This window comes from Ambystoma mexicanum, chromosome 12, assembly GCF_040938575.1.
Source record: "Ambystoma mexicanum isolate Mex_15411 chromosome 12, UKY_AmexF1_1, whole genome shotgun sequence".
NCBI lineage: Eukaryota > Metazoa > Chordata > Amphibia > Caudata > Ambystomatidae > Ambystoma > Ambystoma mexicanum.
This window is the reverse complement of record NC_090936.1, coordinates 583,616,902-583,643,021: the sequence shown is the minus strand read 5'-3', so window position 1 is coordinate 583,643,021 and position 26,120 is coordinate 583,616,902. Positions and strand designations below refer to the sequence as shown.

Genomic DNA, 26,120 nt, shown 5'->3' with positions numbered 1-26,120 from the left:
AGAGGGGTCCAGGAAAGACCAGAACACAGGCAAGAGTGGTTTAGGGCAGAAATGGCATAGGAGGTGTTTTGGGTTTTGCAAATGAGAGAGAAGTACAGACAAGTGAGAAAGTGCAGAGGGCAGTGTGTCAGAGTAGTGACTTAGTGTGGGGTGCAGGGAAGGGACTTGGGAGAAAAGAGTATACAGCAGACAAGAATGTGGAGTAGAGAAGAGTACAGAGGGGAGATTTGTACAAGGAAGAATGGTGGCTCACCTCATTTTCCCAGATAAAGGGTGCAGTCACAAATGCGTCTTCTTCTAACGCTTGATCCATGCTCACGAGGCCTGCACGAGGATGATAAGAAGTTGTTTGTTGAAATAATTGCAGATATATACACTACACCATACCTGTCTGCGCATTGATTGGGCCAGATAATACACAGAGTGCCCCCCCTCTTCCATGTGCAGGCCAGCATGGGGAGGATTAGAGGTAACATGGGAGCTCAGGCTCAATGCTCTCCCACTGCCCCAGTGTCATCTGCGCTCCTGTCTGGTTCCTCTCCAGGAAGAGACAGTCACAGAAGGCTGTTCCTGCATCAACTCCCTTTTCACTCAATCCTACCTGCAGCCTAGGTCTGAAGTCAGGACTAACCTTAAATGAGGTATATATTCACCTCTGACCTGTCCTGTAGTGGGAGCTGGTGCCAGGGTGCGTGGCATCTTGCCTTGCGACACAGCATCATGTTATTTGGGCTATCTTAGGAACCTTCATGGGTTTTTGGTGGATGGATGCCACGCAGGCTGCAGACTCATTTTACGCCATAATCTATTCTTTTAAATAAACACTAGAATGATCTATAAAGGGCATCTAAAGTGCCAGTTCTGGTTTAGATAAAGCTACTGACTTAGGGATGTTTACTACAAAGCCCTGTGTAGTTAATAACTTAATTGGAGCTGGGAACATACTACTGGTGTAATACAAATGTCTTATACAGGGATGCTTTCAGCCACTCTATTAGCACTATGCATTTCCTTCAGCCACTCTATTAGCACTATGCATTTCCTTCACTGAAGTCCTGCTAAAAACCAGAAATGGCAAGCGTTTGCTTGTGTATACGTATTGGGCATTTTCCAGGCACTTCTATTAAATGTCTGGGTGCTTGCACCATTTTGCAGCTGCCACCATCAGTGGGTACCTAATACCACTATGGCGGTGCTTGGCAAGTGCCTTTTCCATGTCTACATTAAAGCCCAAACGGTTGGCGTTGCCAACGCTTGTTTTAAAATAGGGATGCAACTGCATTTTTGGTACCCACCACCAGCTGAATAATGAGTTGTAGACAAGTTTTAATAGAGGCCACCATACGGCATCTGGGTGACCCAGAAAAAAATAAAGCAGAGCCTCGAGATTCACAACAGCATTTGTTCTGCTATCCATGTAAAACCAGTGAATACCCTGGTGCTGAGGTATGATTGTAGCCCATACACTGCTGTAAAGAGGCGCACTCATGTTCCATCATTGAGGGTTCAAGTGGAATAGGATAGGAAGGGTTGGTCAAACTCCATAAAGCATCTGCACTTAAAGAGCAGGTGAGAGTATTATAAAAGATCTCTCTAAATGTCCATTGCTCGAGGATTTTATACTCTGAATTGCTTTTCTCTTTATTAATGTCGTTCTGTTATCATTTCTTCTTTTCTCTTGTTTTATACCGTGATGATATATGTAATTTAATACGTACTGCTATTTTAATGTTGTGAAAAATGGAGTTCTTTGACTAAAACACAATAAATAAATTAAAAAAGCAAAGTCCCTAAGGTGTCTCCTGTCCCCCCCTACTCCCCATCCCAGATTTTATGGGTGATCTACGCCCCTGGCTATGCCCGAGAACTCCACCCCGTCCAATGTTTTCTCTTTGGATTCTGCCACTGGTAGTTTGTTATTTCTAATTTCAAATGTATTTAAACTACTTCAATCCCCACATTTCAAGTAAAAATAGCACTGGGTGGCGGTGGCACACGGGAAACTTGAGAGCTCTGTCAACTTGGTGATGTGGTTTTTACGCGTGCACGTGGTCGCTACCGCCAAGGCGTGACGCGCAGGGGCTTTCGGTTCTGCCACGTTACACGTCGAGGAGGGGCAGATGGTACAGGTGGAGGGAAGAGTCGGGGTGAGAAAGGCTGCAAGAGCTCTGGGGGCAGGAAAGCTGCGAGGGCGAACGTGCGCCGACATGCTCAGAAAGCGGCCTCCGGTGCACACCTGCTGCCAACTCAGCTTTATTAACACGAATAAGAAATGTATATTTTTATGTAGACATGTGTCCAATGTTAAAGTATCCGGCTTCATAGAATTCTGGAAAATCAAATAACTCGAGTCCTGTTAGCACCGGTCTGCCCGTCAGCAGCACCACTTCAAAGAAAGAGGGCGTATGGTTGCAAGGGAGCCTGCCAGGGAGGGAAGGGTTTGGGTTCATTAACTGGCAAGTGCTGACGAGATCTGTGGAGGGAGACTACTAGATTATTCGGTATCGTCAGAACTGGGCTGCCATTTTAGAAATCATTGGTATATGGCGCGCGAGTCAAATGATGTGAACCAAGACTTCAACCCCCACAATGCATTCATTTGTTGTGTGCAACTCCCATATTGGCAACGTGGAGTCCTGGTGGCATTTGGTCATCCAATAAATGTAGCCTATAGATTTTAGGTGTCCTCAATGCCAGTGAGCCCTGTACGAGATCTACATCTCACCTGTGGGTTACAAGTTCGAATGCTGTAAAAGAGCAGAGTGGTCGCGTGTTTGCTGCAGAGATGGACGCCTAGCATGTAGGTTACAGGTTTGAATCCTGTAGAAAATACTGAGATAGAGCGACGAAGTTTCCCCTGGCCATGCTCGAGAAGGCCACCTGGTTGTTTTTGCTAAGAATTCTGGTACTTGTAGTATTCTTCCTTAAATTCAAATGGAAAATAAAAAAAAGACTAGTCCCAGAATGCAGGGGGGGGGGGGCACGACTGGTTTGCCTTCTAATGCATGGCTATGGGAAACGTAACTCTGTGTATCGAATGCTTGCTGCAGAGATTTCTGCGCAGATCTGATTCCTATGGCGTTGGTGTGGTCATGAGGGACATGGTGAAACTCTGACTAATGGACAAACAGTACTCAGCACTATGACCTCCATTTGTGTCTATCCAGTGACCTTTCACCCACTTCCTGCCGCTGGACGAGAGAAATGCCAGGCCAGACCATTGAGATCCTGCTGCGGGGGCGCAAGTGGATATAGGGACCGAGCGCTCAAGTTTCCCAGTTCCATAAATGACAAGGCCACCCACTCTTGCTTTTTTCGTGGTACTCTAGGATTTTTAGTACATCATTTTAAAAAGGAAGAGACGGATACAATTCCAAGAAAAAAACGGCATTGCTTGCATTCTCACGCATGTAACTAGGAAATTTACGGGCTCTGTTTGCACATAATGTACGGACTACTGACTGGTAATTTTCACTACTCCTAGTCCAACTCTTCCTCGTCACAGTACTGGACAGGTGTCTCATCTTCCCACAAATCCTTTTCTATTTCTTGTACCGTTATACCCAGCTCCTCCCTGGTGGCTATGACCCTCCTCCAACCTGATCAGCCCTAGTTAACCATAACCAAGTCATAGCCCCATTCAGCCATGTCGGGAGGGGTGAAATTACTCTGAGGCGGAAGATTTTTTTTTTAAATTAAAAATTATATATGATGCAAGCAGCATCTTTACAATACATAAGCACAGCTACAAAAGAAGAATGACTACAATTGTGCACCTATAAAAACAAAACATTATTATATTTCAATATAATTCTCTAAATAAATCTATACGTCTGTGAACACTATGTAACATAGCATACAAATACACTATTACCAAATGTACAACCTATGTCAAAACGAGTCGCAATTTACCCTTTAACAACGAAACTCTTGGAGTTTACAAGAGAAGTCTGCCAAAAGCCCAACACTAGTATAGAAACTAAAGAAAATGAACTAAGTTCATCATAATTTACCAAAAAATGAACATTTTAGCCAGTACGGCTAATTGTCATTCAATTGTTAGTAAATTAATAGATGCTAACTCACGACCTCATCTAGTTTTGTTTGAATGAAGGATAAAAAGCTCGTTAAAACAAAGCATTGTTATCGCCCCACGTACAAAAGATCCAAAAAAGTTCCATGGCGAACCCTGAAGTGTTCATCATATAATGGCACAAAAAAAAACATTTGTTGACTTTCAAAGGATTGGCAATGCAGAGTTAAATGCTTTAGAGTTTCCATCACATTCTTCTTACGACAGAAATGACAAAAATGGTCAGATAAATTTACCTGTTGACATTTCCAATGTTTGGTTCGTTCTTTAGTATTGAACAGGTTGAACCTGAATCTCATAAACATTTGTCTGAATCGATCACTAGGTCAAAGCTTGAGGTAATGTTGGCTTGGGGTTTGTTTATGCCTAAATTTGGCATATTCAGTTAGCTGCAAATAATTTGCTAATTGATCTAAAGTATACGCCCAATCTAACTGTAGGATTTTTTTCTTCACAATACCAGGCCGGGATACCAAGTCAAATTTTATCATCCCCAGCTCTTCTACTAAAACAAACATTTGTTCTTTGAATTGCGCCAAGGAAATGGGCGAATCCTTGTTTATCATCTCAGCGAGATCTTCATACAATGAATTTATTGATGGTTGGAGCATTTTACTAAAGTTGCTTAGTCTGCGCCATTGCAACCTAGTAGCAAGCGAGAATATGCCCAGTTCATGTCTAATACATGCATTTGGAAGACTTTTTGGAAGCTGTAAAACCTTTTTCCAGATAAAACCCTGAATCCTATCGAGATGAATGTTTATGTTTCAGAGACAAAGGTCTAGCCCATAGAGCAGGACAGACTCCACTTTGAGTAGATATAAATCTATCACAGGAATCAGAGAAAATGTGCAGAGTTTGTTGCAAATGATTTTCATTTGGGCTATTAAAGGAGCTGTTTTGATGGTAAGCGAATTATACCAGGTTATCAAGGAATTATTAATGTTTAACCTATATCCCAGGTAGGTCAAACCAGCTTTACGATTAATTACTCTACCTCCTAAAGACCAGTTAAAAGGGAGGAGATTAACCTCAAGCAGGAAACTAGTCTGAATATCTTGGAGTGTCTGAAACTGAGCAAGTAAGGCATGTGATAACTGCAAGTAGTGGTATCTTTCTGTCACTGTAAGGCTGAATGTGTTGTGTAGATCAGCAAATGGGACCAGTACAACCTCTTTTACCACATCTCGATATTCAACACGTTGCACCTGTGAGAAACCTGAAGGTGTCTCCCTGACTAGTCCCCGGGGAGCTGTCATCCAGGTGGCCAGGACACGGCCATCGCTATTGGATCCAGTTCCTGGGGGTGGACCAGTGTGGGAGGATCACCTGGATGAGGGGTTCTCGGGGAGTGGAAGGGGGACACCGATGGGTGAGATGCAGTACCCCCTTTCCTACAACACATTTTCCTCATCCTACACCGTATGATATGCAGAAGAACCCCCAGCCCCTTTCCAACACACTTTCCTACACTGAGACAGACAACAGACCAACACCAGAGCCGTTTACCTGACATGCCCCAATGCAAAGGTCAGGCAGAGTCGGGCAATTAACCATAACCATGCACACCTGAAAGCCCTTTCCCTTCCTCACAGGGATAAAAGGCAGAGCACAAAAGCAAACTTCGAGCAAGGCCAAACGCACGAGGACAACTATTCCGGACTGGCAGTTCAAGAGGAGGAGAAAGGCGGAGAGATCTAAAAGGGCTACCAGGAGGGAATTGCCCTTCCCCTTTTCAACCCAGACCAACAAAGCCTGTGGGAAAGCAAACTTAAGACCGAGAGTCGCAGCTGGCGATTGGTGTATCGGATGTCTGCAGTATGTGGAACCCTCCCACACTGATTGCCAGGGTGGGGGAAACGGTTCTCAGCATGGTACCGTCCTTGAATCCAGCGACAAAATGAAACGCCAACGAGTTCAACCCAGGCGGTGAGTCGGAAGCAAGTGATAGCGAACCGGACTGTGTTGAGCCCAAGGTTGCAGTAGCAACATTATATATACAGAAAGAAGATAATTGACAGAGTTCTTTTGTGAGTGAAGTTGGAACCAGACATAGAGTGGTCTGGCGCTGTGTGGGTGCTCATTCGAAGGACTCTATATGGTATTCCTTGCTAACGAAACTACAAAGACGAAGGGGCCTTAAGGGAGGCTGTGTATAGTGTCAAAGTGGACATACGAGGGTCAAGAAGAAACCCTTGTACAGTCGAAAGTCTTTGACACATGATGAACACCAAGTGAGTTGTGAGAATTGGCAAATGTGAACCTGAGTGATGCCTATGAATTAAGGTGATCAATAACACCCCGAGAACATTGTGTGATGTGAAGCCCAACTGGGGGCTGAGACCCGGACTTAGGAAAGAAGAGAACCTGAGGGCCTTAGTGAAACCGTGGCAATAGTGAACCCAACCGAGGGATGTCTGTGAATTGAGAGCAACTAGTGAAGAACATTTTAACGACATGTGTGAACCCCGCTGAGGGATGTCTACAATGGATAGTGGGTGAAAACGACAGTAGGACTGTTAAATTATATGTTTTTGAGTGAGAGGCGGTAGTGAACCCGATTGAGGGAGGCTAACATTGCAAGAAGGATCAAAGCCCGGCTAAGGGAGATCCAAGAGGCGAAGAGCAGTCGCCCGACATAAAAAAATTAACTTAGGAAACTTTTGTTTGGTTATTGTTTTGGTACAGCCGGGCTTCTAAGGCAAGGGACTTTTTCAGGCAAGAGACTTGGCCCTGGCAAGATCTTGGCATTGTTGAAAGGAACTGTAACCTCGTGCTGGCGAGGCCCAGCAGTGTGCTGTGCTTATAGGTCCTGCCTTGTCCCATGCTAAAAACCTGGGGAAGGGAGACCCAGCCATACCATCCTGACTTATCATTTGGTGAACACTTCTTTCTTTTCTTGAGAACATTATCCCACACAATTTTTGTAACTTAGTTGTAAGGATTGGCAATAATTTTTTTTTAGTATAGGCCCTTTTATTTGACAAGACGCCACTAGGACTGCTTTATTATTATTTGATGGTTGTAGCTTGCTCCCATCTTAGATTTAGGTATGGATTAGGCATTTCCCTCATCCATTTTACAGTTTAATAAACACCCTTGAACTGTGATCACTTGTGTCTGTCTTTACTATTGCCACCATGAGTTCTTTACACACCTTACCCAAACTTGCCAATCTTGTTAACCTCTGGCATATGCGCATTTCCCCAAAGGGGTTGGTTCAGGGTAGCACCCCCATCCTCTGTGTCGATGTGCATCCCTGCACACCTGTATGGTATGCTGCATCATGGATGGAAGCAACTTCCTTCCTGGCCACTATACAAAATCTGGAGAGGAGGCAAACCCTGCATCCACCTTCTCTCTGCCCCCCACATGCAGCATTGATATATCTCCACGTAGCCAGTCGTTTCAGATCACCTGCTGACCGGCCCAATAGTAGCTGCAGAGGTTAGGCAGCCCGATATCCCCTTCCCATACCGAATGCTGCAATGCAACCATGGCAATGCAGGGCTGTCCTCCACCCCATAGAAGGGCTGGAAGAGGAGCATCAATTCTATCAATTTTCGCTCTGGGGACTTGAAGGGGGGCATTCTGGATTACGTATAAATACCTAGGCAGACTCAACATTTTGTACAAGGCCGCCATCCCAAGTAGTATCAATGGGAGGGACTTCCAGTGGGTGACATCACGGGTGAACCTGTCGGTAATAGGGGGGTGATTAGCGTGCATTAAATGTCCTTGCTCGGGACCCATTCGTACACTCGTACTGAAAGCCCTCGACTGAAACACCTGATACGAACAGTCCTGGGGGATAGCTCTGTCTGCACCCTGAAGCGGGAAGAAAATAGATTTCTCCCAGTTCATCCTTAACCCACTAACCCTGTGGAAGTCCTGCAAAGTGTGCGTGACCCTGGTGGCAGGTGACCCGTGGCCCACCCAAGTCGACTAAGAGGTTGGCCCCATACATCGCATGTGTTGTTATTAATGCACAGACCCTTGGAATTTTTTTGTATTAAAAACAGGTGTCTGCCATACCATAAGAGAAACCAGACAAGGGGACCAAAGTACCTCCCAGGCTGGGAAGCACTCCTGATCCCATCTAGAGCACTGACGGTGCCAACCTATGCGGGAGCCATAATCTTCAGGCTGGTGGGATGAGCAAGCCCACCAAGGAAACTAAATAAAATGTGCTGACAGAGAAACATGAGCCAGTACCGTGTGCTTACACTGAGAAACCTTAACCATGATGGCTGGCTGAGACCTGGAAGCCTATGACAAAAGAACTCCTGAGGAACCTCAGCGTGTGTCAGGCTCCAAGGGCCATGGACGTAATTTTAGGGGGGGCAGGGGTGTTTGTCCCCCCCAACTTTCATGGCACACCATATTGTCCCCATTCATTTGGCTTGGGCACCTTTTCTTCAGATGTCATGCCCCCCCCCCCAACATTTTCAGCAAAGTTACTCCACTGCCAAGGGCTGCAATACAGGAGCAGTGTTTACACACGCATAATATGGAAATGTCATGAATGTGTGCAAACAACATTTATTTTTTTCTAAAGTTGACATTTCAGAATGATCCATTAAAATCCCCCTGATGAAGTGGCAGTAAGTGGAGAAACGAGTATTGGGGTAGATAAACTAAAAGGCCTGTTTTTATAAACTGAGTTTGTCTACATAAAGAACTGTTAAAGAATATACAAACCAAACCTCTTCATTTGTTTTAGGAATAGCAGATGCAAAATCATGTTCTTTAATATAGTTAATAATTTCAAAACAGCACTGCAGAAAAAAAGGCAATCTGATGAATGCAGCATTATTTCCACACTGTTCATTTATAGTGGCAGAATTCCATTGCGGAGAACACATGTTATGGCTATCAAATAATTCCAATGAGAATGGAGCCTGCCAGTTAGCCAATGTCCATCTTGGATTTCTGAGATACTGCTCTTGGCCCGCAGGCGGAAAAATATCTTCGGAAATATGAGACATAATAATCTGTTATCCGGTAAACTAATCGACCATAACATCGCCCAGTATCGCCACAGCATGCTAGTCGCTTCCAGGAGGAGTTCCTGGAACTCTTTAACTTGGAAAAGTGTGAGTGACTGTTAGATTCACTTGGCCATGAGGCCTCGAACTAAGTACGCATAGTTTCCTCATAGAATGCGGTACTTTTTTTTTTATCTCTAAATCTCACGAAGACTCTGTGGTGTGTTTTGGTTTCACGTAAACGCCACCCTTTTTAACAGAATATTGTCTGACATTTGTTTCCTCTCTTCCAACCACTCCTGTGTTGTGTTCCTATATACTCACTTTTGATACTACAATTATAGTGGGCAAGTCCTCTTTTGACCTCTTGTTTGCGACACAGCTCAGTGCTAGTTGGTGTTAACGTATGGCTTTCGGGAACTAAAATAATGCTCTATTTTAAAGTAAACATCATCAGACCGCTCTAGGCTATCTGAAACTCGTTTGACATGGACATACAAATCAACCTGAGAAATACAAAAAAATCCTTTCTGAAAAATGTGAAGCAAAAAGAGTATGGTTGTAATTGGTTGCCCTTGTCCAGAATGAAAGCCTACTAGTACCACAATGCAAAGTAACGTGAACCTAAAACACATCCCCTGGATGTTCCAATTTTACTTTCAAGATGTAAGGATGCACCACAAAAGAACTGCTTTAGTCACTGTTTTATCCCAACATGCTTTTTCCACCTTATGCATGATCAGAAGAAAAGGGCCAATAAAAAGCAGAGCATTTTGGTGCATATCAAACAAGCATAGAAGTAAACTACACAGTTAAACAAAAATACTGCTGTCAACAATTACCACGTCTGTCGATAGAATTTCACAAAATCTGCCCATTTCAGAATTTTACACTAGCCGGAAGTAGTAACCTTAAAACATATTTTTTTCCTATCTATTCTCACCTTCAATGTGAAGGTGGAAATTGGGAATGCACTGTAGTGGTCATACCATTACTGTACATTTTTTTAAATGCAAATACTGACAATTGCATACATTGCATGGGTAAGGTGGTGAGAGGGGGCATCATTGAGGCCCACCTTTTCATCCCCTTACCATGGCCAATGGTATATTTTGTTTACAGTATTTAAAAGAAGCGTGTGTGCTTTCCTTCTGTCCAGTAAAAAAAAGGTAGGAGGTACAAATCGGTGGCCTTTCACTTGAAAGTTTTCCTGGAATATCACCTCCGGTATTCTGATGGAATACCGGCGGTGGTATTTCACACAACTCTGAATTTGGCGGGTGGTATTTGGGAAATATCACTGGATTTAACACTACCTCCAAACTGTAATGGCCCGCATTAGTTTGACGGTCTTGGAAGAAGTCACAGATGTGATAGCTAACCAGATCAATGGGGGTCATTCTGGTGCAAATGCACCATGTGAGGAACCTGAGGGCGTCCTCGCTACTTTTCCCCCTCTCCGGTTGTTAGGGCAAGGCCATTGCTCTCGGATCCTGACCCTGGGGTGGATACGCAAGGGAGGATCCCCTGGGTGGAGGAGACTTGGGGAGTCGGGAGGAGACGTCCTTAGGTGAGACATGATATACCTCATTTCCTTTTCATAATAAATCCTCTATTCCTCCAACCTTTATAGGCTATTGTCAGTCCTTTCCCTGTTCTTCTCTTAAAACATTCCCCAAGAAATACCAGTTCGATACTGGAACATGGAGGAGACTAACTAGAGAAACACATCTTCATTTTATTAACACACACACACATACAAACATCCGTTGAGTAATGGGACGAGGAGGCCAGCAAGGGTAAGGCAGGACTACCATTTCAACAGTGACCGGTCTAGTCATTTTTGGACCAATCGTGGTGGCGGGAACTTTAAAAGCAAGAAGCATTGTGAAAATGGGGTGAGCTGTGGAAGTAGGGCTACAGACTGATGGGCGAAAGCAGACCTCTCCGGAAAAGCAGCGTGGCAAGCGGAGCGCTCGAGACCCCTTGTAAGGTGCAAAGTTCATGCAGCAGGAAGCAAAGCTGAAGGACACTGGAGGCCGGTGGCAGACCGCGAGAGGGAGACTGGTGTGACCATGCGAAGCGGTGTGAATCCCGAGCTGCAGAAGAAGCATCGCTGGGTGAGCGAAGCCATGGAGAGTCGCTGGGAGACTAAGCGAGGTACTGCACCGGAAAGAGAGAACTCGTGGCGGCAGAGTACCTCGCAGGAAAGCCGTAAGCTCCAACCAGTGGGTTTATCAAGCATGGGGAACACCGGGATGGCAGGTGAACACGCAAAGCGAGCAATAAACATTGATTTGAATGGAAGAAAGCATTTTTGCGAATACTGATCGGAGTAAAGGCAAGTTTGAGCGCTTTTGAATATCGATCAGAGTGAAAGAAAGTTTGCGAATCTTCCTGATACAATGAACTGTATTATTTGAGAAAACAAGCATTGGCAAAAGCCAAGAGAATTCAAGGAACTGTATATTATGAGAAAACAAGCATTGGCAAGAGCCAGGAGAATATAAGAAAGCATAACAAGTGCATGGTGGCAAACCAAGCCATAATACAATGCCAAGAAAGTGTGATATATGTGAATGAATCAAGCACCACTGTCAAATTGAAGCAGTGGCCCAGTATTGATGCAAAAGCAGCAAGTAAGGTGTATCGGTTGTGTAACCTGTTGATCGTGTGATCCGACAATTGTGCCTAGACCAATTGCACCCCTATATGGAAACGCCACTGAAAGCACTCACAAAGAAGCTTGTGTTTGAATTGCAAATAACATTTTTATGATTTTGAAGTCAAGGAACTGAACTACATATGTGAAATGGTGAAAAGTAACTATCAGAAGAGCTGGGAAGTATCCCAAGGAATGTGTTGTTTTGGACAGCTGAACGATCTTAACCCCTGTGCCCTATGAACTATTTTGAACTTGGGGAAGGGAAAGCTGGTTACAAACCAGGATCTGGAATAAGCTCTGAACTTTTATTTGGACCACTACTTATTTTTATGCTGGCATTCTTAAACATTTTATACAGTTAGACGTGAGGGCAAGTATAAGTGTTGGACACAGATAGACATTTGCTTTGGTCTTTCTGACACAGACTATCCTTCGTTTTCTTTAGGTAGGGATATCCCACCTTAGCATAGGGGAAGTTTGGCCTTATTATATCCTGCATTTTTAGTTAAAAGGTTTGTGGACCAAACTTTGATCTGTTGTCTGTGTCTGCTTTGTGAGGCCTTCACAACCATCACAATTATTTTAATCAGAAAATGCAATTTGGACCCTGCATGAGGGAACCATCTTGACCAACTCAATGGGGGGGAGCATTGTGAGTCTGATGTAATACAATTATTGATAACCTCCTACCCTTTAATTATCAAAACACTCAACCGTAGTAGGCCAGGGCGCACTCTTTAGCTTTGCCATAACAGCTAATCCAACCTGGTGGTTATTAGAAGTATATTACTAGACCATTCTGTGCAGCTTTCAGGAAGACCAATCCTCAGCTTGGTTTTAGGACTTCTCGTATATTTCAGTACCCTCTAGGGGCAAGAGTTGATGAGCAGTCAAGGCTTTAATCTCAAAAAGGAAACATGAAAAAACATACACAGTAGCATAGAAGCCAAAAAAGTGATTGTCCACACAACCTATGTATGAAAACATACTGTTTACAAAGGTTTTAACAAAAATGGTTGTGTACTGAATTGCAGAGGAGTAGCTTTGCAGCATAGAGGTTTTAGTGGCTTTAACTCCCCCAAAATTCACTACGGGGCTCATTTCTAAATGAGCAGAGTGGAAATAGATTTGCTTCTTCCATTCTCTGCTCTAGGACATTTGTGTACCCTTTCAAGTCACAGGAGGGCAGCAAAGCAGAGTTTGCACCTCCACTTTGATTTTTACACCTGCATGATATTTTCATACAGGCCTAAAACCAAAGGTTACCAGTGGAATGCGCCTTGGTTTAGTACCTACTAAAGAATATATATATATATATATATATATATATATATATATATATATATATATATATATTTTCTTTTTTGTTTTTAACCTTTTTGGTTTTTACAAAAATGCGAAGTTTCAGGAGTGGTCTTTCAGGATGTGCTGCGTGAATTTAAAGAGAGCTATATTACGACACCACTTAGGAAGAGTGATCAAGTTTCGTGGGCTTGAGCGTGCTCATTGGGGTGACCAATCCTGGGGCTCAAGTTCCCAATGTTCGTAGTAGACGGGGAGCCACTAGCATCTTTGTTGGCTTTCGATAGGGCCAACGACAGGAGTTTGGCTGCCGTTCTGGACCATCTTGCAGAGTCACCGGCTATCAGTCGGGCCCAGCAAGTTTCTTCGTCTAGTGCTAGTGGATCGCTGATAAGTGGTGTCATAAAAGTTTGTCTCTCACGTATTAGTGCTGGACATTTCATGAGGAGGTGGCGAACCGTTTGCACTTGATCTTGCACACCGCACAGGCGACAGTCAGACTTCGGAGCCAGTGCTCTTGCTGCTAGAATTTCCCTAGTGTGCAGTAAGTTTAGTCCAGCACGCAGAAAGATTTTCCTTAGGTTTTTTTCTGGAAATTTCTCGCAGTATTTTAGGGGCACTTTTAGCTTGTTGTGGGTTGGTGGGAGGTGCTTTAGAGACTTATACTGGTGGGTTAAATCGACAGTATTTATCCAATCTTGCTGTTATAGTTTTGTTTTGACGTGTCCTGGGTTGGAAATGAGAATTTCTATAGTGCATGCTACTTCCTCAAGGTTGGATTTGATTTTTTCAACCCAGATAGTTAGGGTTTTGCAAGACCCTTTTCGAATTTCAGAGACAATGAGTCAGAAAATGGGCAGGGTATTTGGAGTCAGAATTTTCCTGTATAGTTGGGTTGCACTCAGCGTCACCACAGAGGCTAAAGACTGTAGGCCCAGGTTGCGCCAAATTGCTGGTGTTGGGGCAGACTTGGGCAGACCTAAGACTGATTTCCAAAGGAAGCCCTCTATCTGGGTCCAAAACTCGGTGGGTAGATTTAGGTTTGCCGCCATCCCGTAGGTTAGTGCAGGGACTACTTTTGCTTTGTAAAATTGGAGCGCAGCGACCCAGGAGAATTTTCCAAATTTTTTATCGACTGCTCGTGGTCTGCGATGTTAAGTTTCTTGCCTTGGTCCAGAGGAAGTTTTGTAGTGATTTTTCTCTCAGTGTGTTGTCCAGCATTATTCCCAGGTACTTGTATTCCGTGACTACTTCGATTTTTGCTTTGTCCAGGAACCAGGCATTTCGTGAGTTTTTCTTGCCTACTGTTTTAGATATGGTTAGGATTTTTGTTTTGGCAGTATTGATTTGAAGGTTGTTTTTTGCCATGTATGCGGCCAGATTGGCTAGCTGTCTTTGAAGACCTACTGCTGTCTGATCCATAAGGACCAGGTCGTCAGCATACCACAGCCTTGATACTTCGTTAGAGCCCACTTTAGGGGGAAAGCATCTGATTGTTTTTTCTGAGTCCTGAAAGTCCCCGATGAAAGCTATGAATAGGGCAGGCGCCAGGGGGCATCCTTGCTTCACTCCACGGCCAGTAAGAATTTTGTCTGATAGGATGCCTTGACGACTAAGCCGCACCCACATAGATGTGGAAGCGTGCAGGGCCTTTATTGGTTCCAGAAGGCGATTTGGGCAATTCCATGATGTTAATTTGGCCCATAACTTCGATCTGTCAACCAGGTCGAAGGCTTGAGAGAGGACTATCATAGCCATGAAGACTTTCGGCGCCCCGCTCTTTACCTTTGCCTTAATGATGTTAAGAATAAGCAGATTGATTGACGTGCCCGCGCCCTTTAAGAATCCCGTCTGGAAGGTATCTGATGCTGGCGAGTTTCTTGCCCAATCTTTGAAGTGGGACAACAGGAGAGAGGCGAAGATTTTGCCAATAATGTCCAAAAGGACTATTGGTCTGTAGTTTGCTGGTAAGCTTGAGTCCCCCTTTTTAAAAATCGGAACCAGGACTGCTTCGGTCTAAGTGCTCAGGATTTTCTTCCGTTGTTGTCATATGGTAAAGAGATCGCTAATGGCCTTGGACCAAGTGTCCGGGTATTCTTTAATGTCTAAATTATTCATCCCATCCGGTCCTGGGGCCCTGGATACTTTCAAGTTCTTAATAGCTCTGGAGATTTCTTGGCGGTCTGAGAGATCAATCCACCTGTCCGTTGGGTACGATGTTGGCAGTGTCACTGGAGTTGGTGGTGGCCGGTATAATTCTGAGAAGTGAGTAATCCATTTTTGTTCTGGAGGGGTTTTCAGGCCATTCGCGCTCTTTAGAAGTGACCAGAAGTCTCTGGAGTTTCTTGATAGCCAAGTGCTTTGCATTGCTTCTGCATCCTTCTGGTATAGAGTGGCGCGATAGTGTTTCAGCCATGCTTTGTAGTGTTTCTGTCCTGTTTGGAACGATGCCCAAATAGGGCTTCTTTGATTGCCAATTTTTTGAGTTTCTGCATCTCTTGCCGTTTTTCCATCACCATGTGGTTAAATGAGTGAATGTGGTTCGATGCAACTTGAGATTTACCGGTGAAGTTTACTTTATGGGAGTCCAAAAGTGAAATATACTCCGGCCTTTCAGAACTTGGGTCTTTGTTTGTGGAGTCGTACTTCAGTCTTAGATTTGACGCAGAGCGTCTTATGTTGTCAGAAGACAATCAGAGGCGATTTTGTTGATTATTTGATTCAATGTTGGCTTGGTAATAAGTTCTTTTGTGAGATGCTCCGCCCTATGACATCTGGAGAAGGTTGTGGTCACTGTTTGTTGTTTTTAACACTGTGAAGTCAATAAAGAAGGGAATCAAGCCCTCCGAGATGTAAATGTGGTCAATAGTAGCTGATGCCCCCAGTCTTTCCCATGTGGGGATTTGACTTTTGTTTTCTTGAAGGGCTGCTGTGTTGTGTAGATTTCTTGATTTCATTAGCTTTGACCAAGTGCGGCCCCGGTCGTCCAACAGCATCCGCGGCAGGGTGCCTTTAGTGGTGTTGGTTCCGAACCCACATTTGGCATTTAGGTCGCCGCATATTATCAGGTTGGGGACGCCCCGGTCAACTCTAGTTTCATCGATGATGGAAGTTATGGAGTTGCAGAAGTTTTTGCAAGTGGTTCGCTCCGGGTTCCAATATAGATTTACTATTGCTAGTTCCGTGTTTGTCCAACAGTTGTTATAGTGATCGTAATGATGCCAAGATGAGAGAGTTGCTAGAATACCATAGCCCTCTGCGATCTTCCCCACCAGGGTGATACCCGAGCCAAGGCGGATGGCGGTCAGTATGCCTGCCGAGGGACGGCCTGCGATTGCCTTAGTGGCTGGTGAGACTTCTATGTCGTACCCGTCAAGTGTAGGTTTGGTAAGAAGCCATGTTTCTTGTAGGCAGATAAGGTCGAAGGAGCTCAGGTTTGCGTCATTCGGGGTGGTTAAGTGGCAAAATCCACACGTGTTCCATGATGCCATTAGGAGGGTGCTGACTTTGGGTTGTGGTATGTCGCTCTCCTGGTTGAAGTTATTCACCATGGGACATGGAAGTCGCTGCTATTTCTTGTGTGATCGAGAAAAGGTGTCCGAAATCCACTTCCATGGGTTAGGCGCAGACGACTCGGTATGGTCTCTCCTCGGAGGCGACGCGTTAGCTTGCCTTCGATGTCGTGTTTCGTAGTCCACTTCTTTGCTGTTTGGCGTTCCATTTTCTGTGTGGGTGAAGAATACCCATTTCATTTTAGCCAAGCTTCTATTTTCTGTCTGCTCTTCGGGGTAAGAATTTTTCTTGCTGGTCCATCTGGCATCATTGTCGTGGCGTGCCGCATTGTTGTTTTTTTTGGGTGGGAGGTTCTTCGTGACCCTGTGTTCTCTTTCACTGGGAGACTTTACAGATGAAGGCTTGGGTATCAGTTGGCATTTTAGGCCTACGCGACGGAGGTCCCTTTCTACTTCGGCCGTAATTTCTTTTATTGCCTTGTTTTTGATATGCAGGTAGGCTTTGGCTTTGTGGTCCCAGTGGTAGGGTTCCACAAGGACTATATCATCTGAAGTTAGGTGTCGCAGTTTGTCAACTTTAGCCAAGATTTTCAGGACTGTTCTGCGGTTAAGGACTAAGTAACTGTCCTTGGCTGAGATTTGTTCCACCTTGTAGATTGACGAATTGTCCAAGTTTATTCGGTCCTTATGCTCGGTCTTATGTGGTCTAGTCCTTTCCTTGTACGAGGGGACACGGGACCTGCTCTGTCGTTGCATTTGGCTATGTCGTGAGCTGGAATCCATAGTTGCTTTCAGGGCCGGGGCATTTTCTTTTTTCTGAAGGTCCTTTAGAGCTTCGAGGGCTGTACTTGGCGAATTTGAGCGTGGTCTGTACGGGCAGGGTCCGTCTTTCCTTTGGCCTTCCGCAGGAGAGACGTGCGGCTGTTTCTGACTAGGCTTTAGGTGGAGCGCTTTTTTGGACGACTCCCCTGGGATGTCTGGTGATCTAGGTGACAGATCTTCAGTAGCTGAGTGTTGAGAAATTTCAAGGAGGTCTTGAGAAAGGTTTCCAGCCGGGATAGTTTCCAAGTTGGCTATTTGGTCTCTTTTCTCGGTGGGTGGTAAAGTTTTAGAGCTCAGCTTCAGGGTGCGGGTTGCTGGAATGTCCGCTGGCTGGTTATGGCCACGTGCCCGTCTAGGGTCTTGCAGTTCTTTAGACGGTATCCATATGCTTAATGTATCTGTTTCTTTGGAGTGCGCGACGCACCCGTTTGTTTGATCAGAAGAGCTGGAAGTTGAAGAAGATGTGGCCAGCTTTGAGGGACATTTTTCAAAAAAATAGGGACCATGTCTTGCTGTTTTCTATTAGCCATGGTCTGTCTAGATTTAGATTCCGTTCCTTGGGTGTGGTCGGTCACTACTTTTACGTGTGACAGTAAGATACTCTTAATTTTTTTTCAATTTTTTCCAGTTTTTTTTCCAGGATTGCTTCAGACCTATTTGAATTTTGGTCGACGACGGTTATGAATCCCTCCATGAAGGCGAGTTTGTCCTTCCAGGTGCTTATCATTGTGGTGTTGTCTTTGAGTGCTTCATGCATAGATTCTTACAATTTGGCGAATGGATTAAGTGCAATCGTGAGAGCTGACATGATTGAGAGCAAGTCCATTTTTTTCTTTGATGGAGATCCTTTGCCTGGCGAGCTAGGGATTTCCCGCAGTCTCCTTGTTTTGGGTGAAGTGATTTGGCCTCTTTCAGATTGGTGTTGGGCCCATCTGTCACTGGGCCTTCTCTCAGCAGGAGGGAGACCTTCTTGTTGAGAGTGTTGGGATTCTCCTAGAAGTCTGCTGGATTGGCCTTGAATGTGAGGGCGAGTCCAAACATAGCAATCTGCAGGGTGTGTTTTTCTGGATCCTGAACTGGCCCTGTTCCCTTTATGCGCCGTGATGTTAGTGTCATCAGACGATGAAATGTTGTTTATTGTCTTGTTTGCTGACCCTCTCGGTATGCGGGGGGGGGGGTTCTCCTCACTTTGTGGCCCCTCCGTGACCCCTGACTTGTTTATACTGTGCAAGGCTTGAACTTCAATTTCTCTTTGGTCCATGGGCGGTAACGGCTTTGGTATAGAAGTCTGGCATGGGAGAGAATCTTGGGCTGAGGAGTTTGACTTTGTAGCTTTCGTTCTTGGCGAGGATTCCCTAATCGCTTCCAAGATTTTGGCATCTGAGAGTTCGGGGTCCTGTTCAAGTTTTCTTTTATGCTGCTTAACGAAGTATTCTTTCAAGGACGAGGAAAGCAGCAGGACCGACAGCCCTTTAATGCCTTTCTGATCTGAGTTTTAGGCTGTATTTTACGGGTTCTTTTTGTCCAGACTTTCCTGGGCTTGGTTTTACTTTTGACACTCTCCTTTGGTGACAAGGTTTTATCCGCCTGAGGCGAATCTGATATTGGCGGCACCAGTACATTCTGGAAGTAGCGGGAGGGCTGGATCCCAAGTTAGTCTTTGGTGGTTGTGCTGTGTCACCCTTAAGGGAGGGCAAGGCTGCAACCTCCGCGGAACTTGATGTTGGTTTCGTATGCGGGACGGCATGGTCGGCTGACTGTGCAGCGGGGCGCTGTTTTTCCCTTGGTGACACTTCAAAGACTGAGTCGTCGGGTGAACATCTAATTAGAGGTGAGGTCTCGCCACCGGAGTCCGTGGTCCAGGACTCGTTCCTGGTATTCTTACGGGGTGTGGCTTCAAGTTTGGCACACTTTGAGCGCTTAGGTGGATTCTGGATTGTGGATCTGTCGCAATGGATTTGAGCTGAATGGTCTATTTCTTTGGAGGCTTGGTCCATTTGAGGCATCTTTGACTCGCCAACGCGAGTGTCACGCTTTATTGCGTGGAAGCGCACTCCTGGAGAGAAGAGATGCTTTGGCGTGCCCCCATCAAGAATGGCCATCAAGGGTAAAGCACCCGGTCGTTGAGACACCCGCCGAGTACGCCCTTCGGCAGATTCTGGCTGGGTGTCGCTCGCATTAGCGGTGAAACGGCCGAGCACAGTACCCGTTTGGTAGTTGGACGGCCTCTGGGCATCTGTTGCAAGCGAACTCGTCGAGTGGGTTGATTGCCATTCCGTTTTCGTTTCCAGGTCATCTGCTCGGCCACAAGAGGAAGAGGTAGCCATTCGGTCGGTCTTGGTTTCGTGAAACAGCCTTTCGTGTTGAGTCGTGCCTTCGAGGGGAGGTCTCGAGGGAGATGAAGTCAGGTGAGACTGGGAGGGGACCGGGGTCAGAATGTTAATGCCCGGTGCTGACTGTGGGGGAGGGGCAACAGGGGCTTTACTTGCTTTTCGCCTGGGTGCCTCCTTCAGATCTAGCAGGTCTTGTTGATCTCCCAAGTCTTGAGGTAGTTTGCTACTTCGGAGCCGGCGGCTGATGTCATCTTCCGTAGGGGAAACAGGCGGCACGTTCGATCGATGTCAAGATTCCTGATGGGCAGTGTGTCTGGAGGCGAAATTCAGTGGCCAGTCCCCAGTCACCGGGCACGGGACACCAGACACTGCTTCGCACACCGCGCCGCGCTCCGCGCCTGCGCGGTGTATATGTAGGCAGTCTTGAAGAATAAGGAAATAGAAAGTGGACTGCTTTCAGTTCTCAGTTCTCTGTTTGGTCGTCTTTGGATCAGGTGACGTGATTATTTTAAACTGTGGTGTTCCTTCAAAATGCTTTCAAAGTTGCCCGGTCACATTCCTGACGCTGCCCGGAACCTGATCAGACTGGACATGTTTTAGTTGCCCCCTTGAAGCCGTAAACAACCAGAGGTACGCAAAACGGTAGAGTCTTCGGTCTCATCTAAAGTAAGTGACTTCCCAACTGAGAAAAAAGCCTGGCTAGCTAAAGAATATTTCAAATTGACGCCTGCAAGGCGTAATTTGCAGGCAGTGTTTTATCTCTCACAAAGTGGAGAGTAAAATTGAAGGGTTAAGGTGATTATGCCTTCTTTTACCACCGTAGTGTTCACAAAACTACTTTTAGGCCCAATAGGAGACATATGGTATCACAAGTATGACACTGACGCAATAGATACGATTTGTAAAACCTTTATTGAAGATACTATTAACCTTTATTGAAAATGTGGGGCTGGAGAAACTCCTACTTTGCCCTATAACTAAGATAGGAGTAGTTTTGACCATCAAACGATAAACAAAACAGTCCTAGTGGAGTCCTTTAAATCAAAATGGCCTATGATAACAAAACCTAATGCCTGACCTATCTCCTGTACAAAAAGTGTAAAAAGAAGAAATGTATGCAAAGGAAAAATCAGTGTTGAAAAGAATAAATGTGGGTGTACCAGCTCTCATTCTCATGTTAGACCTCACAGAGTAAGGCTGTCCCTGTAGGCAGGATTACACACTCTGTCTCGGTTTCCAACACTATAAGCAGTTCCAAACCGTGGATTGAGGCCTGCCTGGCCTTCCATGTTAAAGTCTCTTTCTTGACTTTGAAAATTTTACTTCAACACATAGTTTACAAGGTCCCCCTCTGCTGGGCTCAGACCTTTCAGCACACATTCCACACATTTCACGTAGGTCCCCCTCTGTTGGGCTCAGACCTCTCACATCACAGTTCAAACACAAACTTGCAAGGGGAATCCCTTCCCCAAGCTTATTGTACTTTGGGTCTCCCTCAATCGGGCTCGGACCACTTTCGGATGTAGAAGACTTTCGAATGTGTGTAGCTCTCTTTACAGACCACTGCAGGACTACTTTGACTCAAAGTTCATGTTTACTCTTGCTTAATTCACTTTTGCTGTTCATTCGCTTTATAGCTTGAAATGATGTACCTTTCACAGAGACTTTCGAATAGGCTACTTCCTTTCACTGGACCACTCCATTGCTTAGTATCGCTAATCTCACAGCTGCCTTTTATTTCAAAGTTCATTCACAGGTCTGCCTTTCATCGTGTCTCATCTACACGCGTGCAGCCGTCACTTGCGATATAATGTTGCTACTTCATACGCTTTAACACACACCAGTCTCTACGGTCGCTTGCCAACTCACCGGCTGTGTGCGTCTCTTTCTTGTTTTGCTATTTCCAATTCACGAGTCAAGATTAGTACCACAAGCTTGGCCTCGCCTCCCCAACTCTGCCGTTCACCTGGGAGGCTCACTGCATCCTTGAAACACAATGTAAACTTTACTTGTGGGATTTGAACCTTCTCCACATGTCTTTCGTGGTCTATTGGAGGCTACGACCTGCAGTAGGGAACCCTTGAAGTTTTCGACCTGCTGCTCTTGTCCCTTGGACCATTGCTCTGCTCCAGTAGCTGTGCCTTCTTCCCGGAAGTTCTGCTCGTACTCGTGTTCTGCCCTGTTCAGAGTGTGCCTTTAGGTGTTGCCTTTTATTCGTCTGAGGAGAGCTGACTGGTTTCAGGTGTATGCACTTAGTGTTAAGTGCCTGACTTTGCCTGACCCGATTTAAAGGGACATGTCCAGTACAATGTGAGAGAGTTAGTCTGGTTACTCTCAGTCACCCTCTTCCTTTGCCCATTCTTAGTGTAAAAAGGGGGGTGGACTTCAGAAAATCCTACAAAAAAGGATGGGGTAGATGTTAGGGAGGATTCTCATTTCTGTGCTAATTCCCTTCAACTTCAGAGACGCCCAGCTCTTTTGCTGGAATTTAGGACTTTTTAATTTTAACTCAGGAGTGAGCGGGACTTTCTTCTCACTCTCTTATGTATTTTGGACCTAATTTGGATTATGTATTTCCTCTGTTTTTGGAGTCTGGCAAACTCCATAGGCATCTACTTTGTGTATGGTGACACACAGCACCTTCAGTGCAGTGACAAAGAGAAATCTTTAGATTTCTCATGAGGCTTTAAATACCTTTTCTTGTGTTAACTACAGTTGCCAATAATAGTAAAGGGAAATTGACTTTACTTACCTTTTCTCTTTGTAGGTCCAACACACCCCATCGTATGTGAAGTGCTGGGCCTAGTAGCCCCTTATCCTACATTCTCATGTAACATTTATTATGTTACCCTTGCTACTTTAAATGGCTGGTGGCAGTGGTTTAACTTTCCTAACATTGTGCTTTTCTACGCAGGCTGAATCATCAGCTGCAGTACAGCACCCATGGGTGACCATTTCTGTCAAAATGGCCCTGGTCTCCTTTTTTCGCCATTTTCTGTTGTTGAAGTCTTTCTTGGGTTTTACTCTGTGCGTCAAGGTAGATTTGAGCCCTTTGTTCATTTTTCCTTCAGGTCTGAAGCCCGCCTCTGGCTCCAGTGTTTCCGGCAAGGCAGGATGTGAGGGAGGTTCCCGAAACTCCCCTGTCCATTGTCTCTAGGAGTACGTGAAAGCAACCAGTCCTGATTGGCTGGCTGGCTGTCCTTTCATGACAGCTACCCTGCTGTTTGATTGACAGCCTAGGCTGTGCCTGAATGGGAGAAACCTGCTTAAAGAGGTGAGGGTTTTGAGACTAGAGGCAGAGTCGACCACTGGGAGGAATACCCAACGAAGAAACCATGAACGAAGCTTGCTGTATCCGCCTGGACTTTTGAATTGCCCACTCAAGCCCTGCTCCTGTGCTGAAACTCCTTTTTTGAATGGACAAGAGAAGCTCCGGAAGGGACAGCTTCTTCCCTTGGGTTAGTGGGACCAACTAACCCTGAGACGAACTCCACTGCACCATCTTCCCTGATTGGCTGTACTTCTTCGCTGCTGCAAGAACCGAGTGCCAGGGGCTGAGAAATCCGTAGTCGAGTGCAACATCTGAAATCTGGCAAGAAGCTACAGGAATCTCCTACGGACCCTCCAGAAGCAGGACTAACAGAGCTCGAGTCCCCTCACCAGAGTGCAGGAGCCACGATGTGCCGCTGATCTGAAAAGAGCTCTTAGCTGCCGACGATCTCCAAACTGCTGCCACAGGAGCCCCCCAGACATCCTCCCTCTTGTCCCCATGACTGAGGCTCAGGAACCCAGGGCCTGCACTGCTGCAACAGGAAAGAATCTAGCTGGACAATTCTTCTTCAAACCAGAGGTACGTACCTCATTGTCTTTTGGCTGTGCTCTTCTCAGTTGAGTTTTGCATTGGCTGCTTTGGAGAGTTGATTCCAACTCTCCTTTTCACAGGCTTGCAGCTTGGAACCCTACAAGTGATTTTCTACAAACTCTCTAACTTTGTGCAAGACGTTTCTATTTAAGAAGTGCCTCAGCTCCATAGTCTGTGCTCCAAATGACTTTGGCTGTCCTGACTCTCTGCAGACTCTTCTAGACCATTGACTTTTTATTTTTTTTAAAACTTTATTTTTAGGTATTTAAATCACGATACAACTTCACACCCACATTAGGGTGGACTTAAAACTTTGCGCCTTGACCCAGGACCCACCCAATGCCCCTCCCCCCACCACCTCACAGCCACATCCCCCTGAAACAGCGTCCTCTTTAATTGAGAAAGTGCCCCTTCCAGCAATCGCTTCAAGGATGTGGAAATACCCTGGACCAGACCTCACCGGGGGGTGTCCTCCGAGTCTGAAGATGCAGAGGCGTGCTCTGCCGCTTCGCCCATCAAGAACAGTGTCAATGGCCCCCAGATGTCTGGAGGTCGGGCGTGCAGAGGAAGTAATTTAATGAAGTCCGTTTCCACATCTTGGTAATATAACAAGTCTCTGCGCCAGGCGGCGACTGACGGGCGGGGGCCTCTGCCCCATGCCATGGCAACCCTCCTATGAGCCAGAGTCAACAGTACCCCTGCAAGTTTCCTTATTGGAGCAGAGAGCAGCCTAGTCATGCCCAACAGAGCTGCTGTATGGCTTGGTTGTATTGGTTCTCCCACAACAGCCGCTGTCGTCTCCAGAACTTGTTTCCAGAAAGGCGTAAACTCGGGGCACTCCCATGCTAGGTGAGCAAAGTTTGCTGAGATTGACCCGCATCTGATGCATCTCGCTTCTGCGTCTGGGTGATGCTTGTTGGTTTTCGCTGGTGTGTGATATGTTTGATGGAGAAAGTTGAGGTGTGTAAGTTTTAGGCATGAGTTAAGCGCCAATTTTTGAGTTTGTTTCAGGCTATAGAACCAGTCTTCATCAGAAATCTTAACCTGTAGTGACTTCTCCCATCTAGCCTTTGCACCTGAGATGGCGGGGGATGTACTGGGAATGAGGGCTTTATAGATCTGTGACACCAGCCTGCCCTCGCCTTGCGCTTGGATGACGTTATGCAGCAATTGCCACGTTGGTGGCTGACGTGGGAAGTCTGGCAGTAGAGCCTGAATGGTGTAACGAGTTCTGAAGTAGAGGAATACATCCAAGGAGGTGTTTCCCCCTTTACTTTTTGCTTGCTCTGGCGTTAGAAAACCCTCTTCTGTGAAGAGATCCCCCAGGGTTTGTATGTTCAGTTTGTCGACCCACTTGTGAAACACCGTCTCTGAGGTCAGTGGGACTCCGGGAATAAACTTGAAAGGTAGGAGTGGGGAGTACCGTGTCTGCACACCAAGCTTCTGGGCCAGCGTCTTCCAAACTTTGTATGTCGTGAGCATCACATTCATCGTGGCGCTGGGAACCGGCATGTGACTAAGGACGACTGCAGTTAGGAAGTTAGGTGTTGCGAGGGCTCGCTCAACTTGTACATGAGGTCGGATAGCCTGAGAGGCATACCAATGGCTGAGGAACTGTGCTTCAGCCGCCCAATAATATCTTTCCAGGTCCGGCATAGCCAGTTCCCCCTAGGTGACCGGGAGTGTTAGCGTGGTGTATGCCACTCTCGCTGGCTTACCCGCCTAGAGCAGTTCGAGGACCAAGCTTTTCAATTTTTTCCAGAGGGATTGTTGCAGCAACATAGGGATATTGTTGAATAGATATAATAGTTTGGGTAAAATCATCATCTTCACTAGGGAAATCCTACCCCAGAGGATTAGTGGAAGAGACTTCCAGCGAGAGATCTTGTCCTGAAGTGATTTGACCACCTCTTCATAGTTATCCCGGAACACTTCCTGACAATTTAGAGATAGTTGTATCCCGAGGTATCGAACTCTGGAGCACTTCCATGTGAGTTTGAAGTCGTCTGGAAACTGTTTTGTGGATGGGGTTAGAGGGAATACAATGGATTTTGACTGGTTGATTTTTAATCCTGACGCTGCTCCAAACTTGATGACTTCCCTCATGACTGGATTGAGATTGTCTTCCGGGTTTCGAATGAATAGTGCTACGTCATCGGCGTAGAGAGAGATGATGAGCTTGTGAGGACCTATAATGAGTCCCCTCTGCTGTCTCTGTTCTCGCAGTTTGGAGGCTAGAGGTTCCATCACCAGGGCAAATATTAAGGCCGATAGTGGGCAGCCTTGTCTCGTGCCTCGTTGCAGAACTATTGGGGCTGATTTGGCTGTACCCACAATAATGTTGGCACGTGGCTTGGTATACAGGAGAGAGACCAGGTTAATGAATCGGGCTCCTAGGCCCATCCTAGTCGCACCGTGAACAGAAAGGGCCACTCGACTGAGTCAAATGCCTTTTCAGCGTCGAGAAGAACCGCCACAGCCTGCAGTGAGGGGTCCAGTGCGGCCATGACACCGAACATTCTCCTAAGTCCAAACGTCGTGTT

General features: G+C 45.8%; 1 long non-coding RNA gene across 1 annotated transcript in view; it reads right to left on the bottom strand.

The window, feature by feature from the left end:
• LOC138513830 (uncharacterized) overlaps positions 1–26,120 on the bottom strand; it is a 193,826-nt gene that overhangs the window by 17,550 nt on the left and 150,156 nt on the right. The window contains exon 2 of the long non-coding RNA XR_011281822.1: positions 254–324. This is a non-coding gene — a long non-coding RNA (uncharacterized lncRNA). The remainder of the gene's footprint in view (positions 1–253; positions 325–26,120) is intronic.